The sequence below is a fragment of the Mytilus galloprovincialis genome, chromosome 1, assembly GCF_965363235.1.
Source record: "Mytilus galloprovincialis chromosome 1, xbMytGall1.hap1.1, whole genome shotgun sequence".
Classification (NCBI taxonomy): Eukaryota; Metazoa; Mollusca; class Bivalvia; order Mytilida; family Mytilidae; genus Mytilus; species Mytilus galloprovincialis.
The window spans coordinates 118,854,702-118,867,124 of NC_134838.1; the positions used below are offsets into that span (position 1 = coordinate 118,854,702).

At 30.9% G+C, this 12,423-nt stretch overlaps 1 long non-coding RNA gene across 1 annotated transcript; it reads right to left on the reverse strand.

Annotated features, from left to right (window-relative positions):
* Positions 1-1,925: 1,925 nt before the first annotated feature.
* Positions 1,926-7,134, reverse strand: LOC143054595 (uncharacterized). Its single transcript, XR_012971748.1, has 2 exons — positions 6,673-7,134; positions 1,926-6,333 (listed from the first exon to the last, which is right to left on the reverse strand). It is a non-coding gene; the product is annotated as an uncharacterized LOC143054595 (long non-coding RNA).
* Positions 7,135-12,423: the final 5,289 nt, after the last annotated feature.

A 12,423-nucleotide genomic window follows, 5' to 3' on the forward strand; every position in this document is an offset into this window, starting at 1 on the left:
ACGTTCACACTGCTTAAATGAGTCAAAGGAAAAGAGAGTGTAGTCAATCACATAGACTAGGTTCATACTGAACAGCAATATTTAACTTAATATAAAATAATGTTTATTTTTTATGTGTCCCAGATCTAATAAGAACCAAGTATTACACAAAATAGGCTTTCTGATCTTAAATTTGGAAACACCCTTCCTGCGAGATAACATATTGAATTATATATTAATATACTCTGAACTGATGGAAAAATGATTTCATATTCAAGCATGAAAAATTATGTCATTTGATTGTTAACCAGTTCCTGATATAATTCACAAGTCTTGAATGCTCAATAGTCAACGGTAATAACTATTATATAAAGTAAGGATATTTTTACATTTGATAAAATCACAATCTAATAATTTTAGTTTTTAAGAATTTAAACACGTTCGTTTCCTCAAGGGAGATTATAACCGTTAGAGTGCTCATCATGACGTTGAATTTACGCAATCTGTGTAAAAAGATTGGCGATAGAATTATTTTCATCACATGAAGTCTATTCTGTTTTTAAAACGTATTCAATATTTCCATTACTTAATCCTACAGTTTCCTATTATCTTCCATACAATCAACCCACAAATGATGAAAAGTCTAATGTATAAATATGTTTAACAAGTATTTTTGGATTTATCTATTCTTTTACTTGAAATGACCTTTTTGCAAAAACAAAATTCTGTTATCATGTCTGTAATTGGGACAATTGATTTTTTTTTAACAAAGAAGATATATTTCAAAAATAAATTGACAAGGAAGCAATACCTTTATTAAGTGTATTCCATTTAGTGATAAACAGATAGGAAAAGTTTTATATGGCTTAGCAAACATTCAAAACCAACAGTAGATTTATCTAACATTAAATGGAAAACAATTAATGCACTTTTGGGATTCCATGAATTGTGAATCTTTTTATGTGTTTTTTTTCCTTTATATGTATTTTGTATGCATCATAAGCTATCGTACGAAATTATGGACACAAAACAAACCTTTCATTTACAATATACAAAAGATACAATAAAGTTATATAAATTGTCTTTTTTAAAAAAGGGTAAACATGACAATATTACCAAAACCAGAAAAGGTTATTATCTCAGATGGTGCCATTAAAACAAAATACATATATGGTTTGGCGATATCTGGCCACAGCTTTTATTCATAATATGATAGATTCATATAATATATAATATATATATATATATATATATATATATATATATATATATATATATATATATATATATATATATATATATATATAGATAGATAGACCATAGACCATGTATATGTAGATAGATCTATGGTCGGTTACCCGAAGATAATATGGCAACCAGGTAGATAGATAGATAAATATATATGAAGATAGATATATATGAAAATGTAAAGATTCACCGTGGGATACACTGGTGCTTTAAATTTAGAAAACACCGTGGGATACACAAGTGTAGTCTGTATTATCCAAAAACCTAAAATTTCATAGTTAACACTAAGATTCTATGCAGCGAATTCTGCCATTTACGGGACTATATTTATGATGCTCAAAGTTCAAGTACAAGTCACTTTTCTCAACAGCAAACGAGTTAACATCATCAGTCAAATCTGTATCACCACTATCACCGACACAAACCTGAAAAATAAATACAAAAGAGCAGTATCTTGTTCAATAAAAAGGAGTGGGAGGGCGGGTTTTCAAGTTTACCGCTTACAAAATTTAAACAGCTTGCTTGCTGCGATGAAATTCTAAAAAGGACTAAATGACGTCACAGAATATAACGTCACTCATGTTGGGTAAATCTAAAACATGAAACACAATCCGTGAGTGGCCCCGGCGATAACTGAATTTAAGTCTATTAACTTAAATTCCATTATCTCAGATGGTGCCATTAAAACAAAATACATATATGGTTTGGCGATATCTGGCCACAGCTTTTATTCATAATATGATAGATTCATATAATATATAATATATATATATATAGATAGATAGACCATAGACCATGTATATGTAGATAGATCTATGGTCGGTTACCCGAAGATAATATGGCAACCAGGTAGATAGATAGATAAATATATATGAAGATAGATATATATGAAAATGTAAAGATGCACCGTGGGATACACTGGTGCTTTAAATTTAGAAAACACCGTGGGATACACAAGTGTAGTCTGTATTATCCAAAAACCTAAAATTTCATAGTTAACATTAAGATTCTATGCAGCGAATTCTGCCACATTGACGGAGGAAAACAGAGACTCTGTCAACCGCCATAAAAAGGGCGGTTCGCTGCAAAGCTGTGAACCAGATATGAGATAACTACAGATAGGTAGATAGATAGATATTTTTATTTAACGTACAACTTGGTACATATATATATATATATTAAATAATCTAGATAAGATAGATAGATATTATTTAACGTACAACTTGGTATATATATATATTAAATAAACTAGGTAGATAGATAGATATTTTATTTAACGTACAACTTGGTCCATATATATGATAAATGTCTAGATAGATAAATAGATATTTTTATCTAAAGTACAACTTGGTACATAATATATGTTAAATAATCTAGATGAAGTTTTGTGAACAACTGTTCAAAACATATTTACCTACACAGATAAAAATACTTACCAAAACTACAGCAAACCATAAGATAGTTGATTGTATTTGTATGTCATAAAATATAGTATATTATAGTATATCAACAAATAATATAAAGATGTTTAAGAATTCATTTCATAAGCAGGTTAAGGGTGACAAGTGAAAAACATCCAGTTGAAAAAGTTCTGGTCTGATCGAAAATCATAATAGTTTATGTAGTAACCCGACAGCTTATTATAAAGGCAATAAATAGTTGTAAATTCTATAGCAGCAGCAGTCTATGTTTGCATTGGTCTAATTTGAGACCATCCTTACTTAAGAATGATGAATCTCACACTCCATCTGATCATGTTCTTCATCTCATTGGCAAAGACCCACTCTAGAACTACCTGTGTCATTACCACTACAAGTTTATTAAAAATATATTGGATCCTTATAGTTTCATTATATATTCTGAGTTAACTTTTAACATGCGACAAATATGCCACCACAAAAATTCATTTCCGTGCCTAGACCTAAGTCAACCCCATCTGGAGGATGTCAGTCTGCTACAAAAACATACTTACTATTGAGGATTCTACTATTCAAACATCAAACATTAAAAATCTCCTACAATTTTGTATGGCAAAAAGCTACATGGAAGTATATGCTTCATAGTAATACGAATACAATTTAAAGCAGAATAAATCAAGAAAAATAATAATTCTTCTGTAAAACCCTGTATTAAGTATCAGTATTGGATCTCCAACCCATTTAATAATCCTCCAAAATCAATGAAAGGACAGCACAAATACACTGAAATCATACCAACACAAGATAAGAAAATATTGCTAGACGCAGCATGACTCTGGCCTTGAGTGTTTAATACCTTCTTAAAAACTCAAACCTCAATTTTGACACACATTAAATTATTAAAAAAAAATATCCAATCTTAGTAAATTAGTAATGTCACAATTTTTGTTGAGAGAGATACAAAATGTACAAGTAAGCAATACCTTAACAATTCATAAAGAGATAGGAAATGTATTCAATAAATCAACTAGAGGACCGAACTCATGTTAAAAAAAAAAAAAGACTGTCCTCTTTGATACATGGTATATACGGGTGGTGTGGAACTTACAAATAAACGGTTACTAAAGGTCTGAAATAACTGTAAAAATTCCCTTGGGGTAATAGCAGGATAAACGTCTGCAGTTGGGGCCACCCCAAGCATCTGAACCAATCCCTCTAAAAACCAGAATTGGCTTCATCCATAATGATTTTTTTTCTTTTTTCTACCAGATTAGGATAATGAATGACATACTAAACTCTAATCTAAAATAAAAGTTCATCTCAAGCTAACATAGGCCAGAGGCCCCAGACTTGGATCAGATACTTAAATGCCGAGGGGTTAAACAAGTTTTTCAAAATCTCAACTAAATGAAGAAGAAGCAAACGTACAGTAAAAATCACACAGTTTAAAGTAATAAAGAGTACAATATCAGAATAAGTAACAAATTAAACAAAACAAAAATTGACAACGGACTACGAACAGTTACCGACATGCCAGCTCCAGACCTCAATCAAACTGTTCGAAAAACTATGTCTTGAATATACGAAAATCTAGCACCATCCCGTCATTAGGGTTTAATATCATATCACCATAAAATATATTAGAGAAACATAACTCTTATCATACCTGCAACTGGTTTAAAAATAAAGGAGTTTTAGTCTGATGCATAGATGTGCAAGTGAATCAATATTGAAGCCAAAATAAGCCGTATATATGCAGGCAACAGTATTTCTACTTTATATAAGTTTGCTTTTATGTTTGTTAGTTTTTGAGGTAAAAGCTGACATTTGTCCGTTGTAAAGTGTATTACCATAAAAGATTGTATGGTCAATACCTGAATGTGTAAGATTCCTATGTAGGAGTGAAATTCTTATAATGTAAACGCCCATAAATACAAAGCAAGAATAACTGGATAAACTCAGGCAAACACAAATTAAAAGAATGACTATGAGAACCCTATACTAGAGTCTAAATCCATGTAAGCAGAAACAAACATTTAGTATAACAGCAGCAACCACTCTCTCTCTCATCTTGGGTTTGAACCAGGTTGCCCAAATGAAACCTTATTTTCATTAAAGGACAAGGTGATTTGATATATCACAAGAAGGCCTAGATTAATCAAAGTAAACCTGGTTAAAGTTACCTGTTAGGACATCCAAAAGTTATAAAGGATGACCTGTTTACACAAAAAACAAAACACAAACAAGTGCTTAACAACATCTAGATACCCTCATAATTAAAAGCATAACATTTCAAATAGTCCCAGCATTCATGCTAACTGTTACTGAAATTCAACCTGTACTATAATTTCATAATAAATAACAACCATAATTTGGAATCAACTGTTGCCAAGCAACCAGTAGGGCCAATGATTTATGCAAATGAAAAGTTCCTCATAATGCACCAGCCTAAAATAACAAACGGCACCTAAACATACAGCGTACTATACTCATAAATTGGGCAACTTCTAGAATCTCCCAGGATGAAGATTACAATACATTCTAGACTAGTATATATATAAATTAAAGCTGTTTTCGACACCTAAATACTAAAGATTTTGAACGGTGGAGCAGACTGCAAGACAAGCTGTAAATAATTACTTAGTTTGTACTAGATTTGCTAATATTACATGTACATATCCGTTTAACTGCTACTGACAAATTTAAATTACACAAAACTTGAAATAGTCTCATTTAAAAGTTGATTACAAGATAAAACCATTGGACCCCTTTTTCCCTTAATATATATATATATATATATATATATATATAAAATTAATAATAATGAAAATTTCCCACACCCTGAGACTGGTTGGTAGGGTTTGTGGCAAACAGCAATAAGAAGTCTGTCCTAAATTAGTGATCAATAAATATACACTTCTATAACTTTTGTCCTTTAAATTGTGGTACTTTATTGCAAAATCTGTATTCATGCAGTACATGCATATCTGATTTTTTTATCAGGTAATTAAACAAGATAAATATTATAATGTTATATAAATCGATAGCATCCTCCATTCAAAATGTGATAATATACCAAACAACATTAAAAGTTTCAATGTAATATATTTATATAACAATTATATAGAATGTAACCTCATATTTTTGAATGTTTTTTATTTCAAACACATGATGCGGCATCCCATCATTTTATGGCCATATAAATTTGTAAAAGTAACACATTCAACAATTTTAAGTTTAGAAACTGAGATCTAAACGTTACACAAATCTTTTCAATCTAACCCATAAGATTAGAAAAAGTTGTCTTAATCTTTATAAATATGTTTGTTATATGTTGGAATCACATATACATTTTGTACATGAGGGGGTTTAACTTAAAAGTAATATACTGCTTTTAACTAGTAAATCTGACGATTACCTGAAAAATTCTCAACTGGATCATACCAATGCAAAGCTCTAGGGGTTGGCATAAATAACGTCTGATGATGATCCAATGTACAAATGTATGTGACCAAAGGTGTTGAGTTAGTGGCGTGATGAGTCGTGAATCCAGTCCAGTTTGGTAACCCATCTGTAAAAACTGGTGTGTCCTTATGTCCGAGTCTCTGGTCCAACTGTTACAACCCTTCTGGCCTTGGCCGTGTTCTGTGGCCGAGCAAGGTCTCTAACTGATATACCCAACATTGTGCTACAACTCAACAAAAAGTAAATATTAGTTCCACCATGCTACATACATGTAGCATTGACATAACAAAACCAAATGACTGTACAAAGAAACAATAACAATTAAAAACTACGTATACTCATACATGTAGTTGTGTCGATAATAGTTACAATAATTTTTAAAAATTATTCAAAATTAGTATATATATATATACAGATTTATATATTTATTAAACTTAAATCCATAGTCAGTTGATAGTAACATAGTGTAATATTTGTATATAATTGAGTTATTACAACAATAATTCAAGCTGTGGCCTGTTGACATATGACTAAATTCTTGATTTAACTGAACTATTCATACCATATCGACCTAGTCTAGGCTAGGGAGTAGTAGCAACTAAAAAATGTATACATGTCACTGTGATGAACGACTCTTGACAGTTTTTAGTACACAAATGTGTAGGACTGTAGGTACACACAAAATGTATAGCCGGATATATACAGATAATGATAATATTTGGTTAAATCCACCAGCAAGCTAACATTTAGCAATGATTTCTTTTGGCTACTGCTTCTTAACTCCGGGTATGGTCTCTGTTCAAGATTTACAAGATTTTTGTTTATTTATATGGAAAGTTGAACTTCCGGTTACGAACCTGGGTCCTTCGCCCCAAAGAGTACGTCCCTTTTACGTTCATATCCTTTCATGGAATATTTGCTGTATATGTGCTATGAAAGATCTAGATACACAATTACCGATGTATACCCTCTTAAGGAAAATTTACTTTTAATACGGAAGTTTTCGGGAGTTCATTAAATAACACCTGCCCCACAACACATAATCATTAAAGACACGTTACTAACCTGCATGATCTGTCACAGCGCAAACGATACAATTTGTTAGGCTTACCCATAGGCACTAGACGATCTGTCAGTACTCAATTTCAATATTATAAGATATGGGGAAAAAGTAATATATAAAAAATTCAAAATAAAAACAAATTAAACTCGTCGTGCATCTAATTTTATGTAGAAATATACAATGACGCATGGTAAACATTATTATAATCTGCAAATCTTAGGACAATGTTGCATCTCACTACTCACAGTTGTAAAAATTAAATAATTATAAAAATGAAAACGAATAATCCATTTATGGGACCAAATTCTCATACAGTCTTTGCATGTGCTCTCCACGTGGCGATGCAATATGGTTAAAAAATGACGATCGATAAAACGAATTCTTTCTAAGATTACTTCTAATAAACATTAGAAGCATGATCGAGTCAGGTTATAACCATACAAATTCTCACACTAGTTTACTTTACCATTTCAATTTTCAAGTTTACCGCTTACAAAATTTAAACAGCTTGCTTGCTGCGATGAAATTCTAAAAAGGACTAAATGACGTCACAGAATATAACGTCACTCATGTTGGGTAATCTAAAACATGAAACACAATCCGTGAGTGGCCCCGGCGATAACTGAATTTAAGTCTATTAACTTAAATTCCATTAATTTACAAACAAGTAAAACAAAAATCTCGCGTATTTCAAAATATTCGTCCAAAATATAAAAAAATAAAGAAAGACATAGTTATCGGAATTTTAAGTCATTTTATCAGAACGCAATACACCGTACTCAGCAATTTTACTTGCTATACTACAAATATCGTGTTTCATCTACAATGTAAATGTTGTAAACAATATGTTGCTGAGTCAGACTTATCTTCATCTGGCATACCAGCAGATTTGGTTAATAAAAAGATAAATTCATTTTAAGCAAAGAATGTCATTCATAAATTTATCCTTTTTTTATGTGTATGATATATCTATGCAATATTACAGTTCTTTCTAATTTGAAATTAGGCCTTGTAAAACTCCTCTATTCACCTTCCATCCATGATAATGTCGAAAAAAGTCAAATCTGTTTTGCTGAAATGTTTTATTAGTTTTACAATTTCAATGTTCTTTAGAAAGACTTTTCGGTTATATTTTTCTTATTATTATAATGAAAACTCTGATTTTTAATTTTAGGTGTATTCAGTTTTTATGTATTTACATTTTGTAATACAAAAGTTATAGCATGACATAAGTTGCTTTCGTCAAGGACTATTGTTTATATCTTTATCTAAGATATAATCTGAAATACAGACGTCGATTTAAGAGTAGAAATAGAAATCATATCTTTATTAAGTAGAGATTAAGAATTTTGAGCTTGAGGGGAATACCATCAAGCATGTACTATAAATATTTTAATCCCTTTATCAAAAAATAAAAGTGAAAAAGTGTGCCTGTCTAACGTCATTGTCTTCACGATTAGTTTTCTGTATTAATGTTTAGGTGTTTTGTCTTTGATGAAAATAGTGAGGATGTTAGATGTATGTACATAATCTAGTTTAGCTAACATTTAGAGCTTGAAGTATGGTATGTATGCACACACGTTTTGTTTTTGTTACATATTTGTTTGTATTTGTGGTAATTAAGATTATCTACAATGATGACGGCTGTTTTGTTCACACATGGTTGTCAATAATGGTTTTTGATGCGATTGGCATACATGTGAGAGGTTTAGCAATCTACAAAAGCAGGCTTAATCCAACATTTTCTTCAAAGAAAATGCCTTTTCCAAGTCAGGACTATGACGTGTTATCCATCCATTTGATGTGTTTGAGCTTTTGATTTTGTCATTTGATTAGGGACTGTTTGGAGGTAAGCTGTTCTTCGGTTTGGTAACAATTACAAATGAATTAGAATTTTTGATATTTTTTCGATTAAACTTAATTTTTTCGTAAATATATTAATCGGATGCACTATAATTCATATATTCGATTGAAGTCACGGTGAGAGAATATATAATTGCTTTAAGGTTATAACAGTAGGTTATTTGATGAGCTTCTTCTGTGATCTCGTGGAACATTAATAAATAATAAAAAGATGATAGATGTCAGGAAATATATAAGAGACTTGAAGTAAAATAAGATGACAGTGAATGTTGTGAAGATTCAACAGAAGGTGCAATAAAGAATATAAGCTTGTCATATCTAATAATCTATACACGCATACCTGATAAAGTGATATTTTCATTTATTATCCTACTTCTTTGTTTGTCCATATTTCGATTGTGATATCTGTATAAAGATTTCTTTCTTACGTTTGTATAATTAATATTTTCAGTTAGAAATCGTCAAGGGGACTAAAACGGAGACGATTTCGCACAGTGTTCTTACTTCAATAGTTTCTCTCTCTCGGTCAAAAATACATGTATAATACCAATACTATATTACTTTAATAGTGAATACTGAAGTCATACCCAATGTGAGGATTCAACAGTACTTTCATCTTCTAGTGAAGTTATCATCGGATTTTATGATAATTATCATGTTATTGATCTTATCTCACAAAAGATACTGTCATCAACTTTGACTGTTGGCGTAATTTAAAACTTGTGTTCCAATTTCGGGTTCAAGCTCATAAGTAACAAAGGGAATTGCAGATCGATGTATAGGGAATTACATAAATACAAAATACTATTATTTTTACTTCCGTAGTCCATTAAAACAAATCTAAAAAAAAAAAAAAGAGAAATAACAGTCTGTAGATTTAATGCGTCCGAAGCGACTTATGAATGTCATAATATAAATCTTTTTAAATGAAAGTTCTGTGTTAGGCCACGTTTAACGACCATAGATACCACACTTCATGTCAATTATTCAGATTTCCATTTGTAAAACCCTACCAGAATACACGTAGAAACAATTATATTGTAAAAGGGTTTCAATTTTGACAAATGTCTTTCTGTAAACTGTCAATGATCCATATTGTTATTTATATAAAAAAAGGTATGGTATGGTTGCCACTGGGACAACTCCCCACAGCAGACCTAACGACACAGAAATTAACATCTCTACGTTACCGTACAACCTTCAACCACGAACAATGCCCATAAGGTAAGACATCGATAAAAAGGCCCTGGAATGACAATTGAAAACAATTCCAACAAATTGATGAAAACGTAACCCATAAATAATGCAACATATTTTTCGAAAATAGTCTCCACCTTTAACTATATTTTCTTGTCCGACTGAGACAATGGTTGTCTTTTTGTAATATCCTTATATTTTTGCTTTGTCTTTTGGAGAATTTTCTGTTTCTGATATATTTTTGATAGCATTTTTAAAACTTGCTGATTTCTTTTTTTGCTTTTTGCTTTATTGAACAACAATATATGTACACGCTGTTAACAATTATTCAATTTCCGTTTTAGACTCGAAACGATTCAAAGTTTTGCATATGTTATAGACCCCAATCTATAATTGAAGAATTAATTTTTACCTATGAAGTTTTGGTTGTTTGTATCAATTGGTCGCGGTCTGTTAAATCTTAACCAATCTTTATAAAGGTTTATCTTGTTTAAAAATAACATGTCAACTGAATTATGCTTCCAATATGGATTGCATTCTGGTTCTAAATTGTGCTATACAGGGAAGCATGTTAACAAGAGTTACAAAATGCAAATCAATGTCTAGTAGTGATATAAGTACTTATAACATCAGCAATGTAACATGATCAATGACAAATAAGTGTTATGGTGAAAAAGTTAAGGGGTTCTATAGCTATTGTCATCAACGCGATCATGTTTCTAATTAACATTTTTCTTCATTTTTCCAATTAAATTTGTTTTCTTGGCATAACCTGAACATTTGATGATCTAAACATTTGATGCTCATGTTGTTTTAGTAACCATCATTACATACTGAAACACATTGATCTACTTCAGAAAACTACGTAATAATAAAAATAAGCTATATTTTCACTTGTTTATTGGTTTCATATGATTGTTATAGAACACAATAAGGTCGAGATAATTAAATTAAAAAATACACTAATAATTAGCAATGTAAGTTTAAATATCATAAGCAAATGCGCTGCTGATTTTATTTTACACTTGTGTTATCACTGATGATTTAGACATTTGCAAGTATTATGGACATATATTTATCAACAAGGCTTTGCATAGTCCGTATGTTGAGTAGTACACGTATCCTAATATTTGCAAAGAACACTATCAACTAGAGACTATATGGCGTAGATTTAGGGAATATATATGTCATCACACAACATTCCACTAGGAGCAAAATCCGTACTATGTAATTAGCTATAAAAAGCTCAGACAGGACTTAACGTGAAAGGATTCATACGAGAAAAACAACGGATAGATTTATGTACAAAACTATAAACGAAAAGAAAATATTACACACGTAAGACACACATTATGCATTATATAACAACGTACAAACTTTAACCAGGTATACTCCACCATTTTCTACATATAATAATGCCTGTACCAAGTCAGGAATATGGTAGTTGTTATTCTTTCGTTTGATGATGTTTGAGCTTTTGATTTTGTCATAAGATAGGGACTTTGCGTTTTGAATTTTCCTCGGAGTTTGGTATTTTTGTTATTTATCTTTTTATGTAGAATTTTATGCAGACTTGTTTGAAACCACGAAATCAAATTTTTGTTTTCGTAAATTGTTTCAATGTAAATCCATATTATGACCTTGCTTTCATTAACAGCGAACATTTTGTGAAATGTGTAATTTTTTTCACTTTTTTGTGCTCCTGTTTTAATTATATATTCGATCTCTATTACAGATTTACGCGCTTTTCCTGTCCTGAATTATAATTTGTATACCGTATTAGTACACATTTCATGATTTATGGTAGTCTTTCGATGTAGCACACCCAAAGCACGCTTCATTTGATCAAAATGGCAGCGTATGGAATAGGAGAATATGACCATACCTCTTTTGTATGGTCTTTTTTTTTAATAAGAAAAGAAAATGAACACAAATTCTCAAATGTTAGAAATCTTATCACTGACTTAGTCACCACTCTAAAACTTGTGACCAATTCTTACGACGAATTAAGCTAGCGACCAATTCTAGCGACAGCTAAGTCAAGGGACTCTCTTTGTTTTGGTTTCCTTTGTAAAATTTTCTTTTTTCCATATATTTGTCATCACAATCTCATGGAGTTGAGCTTTCCTGATGAAAATCATTATCGAAATGCGTCGTGCATATCTGTCCAGTTTCTGTTTTTTGCATTCA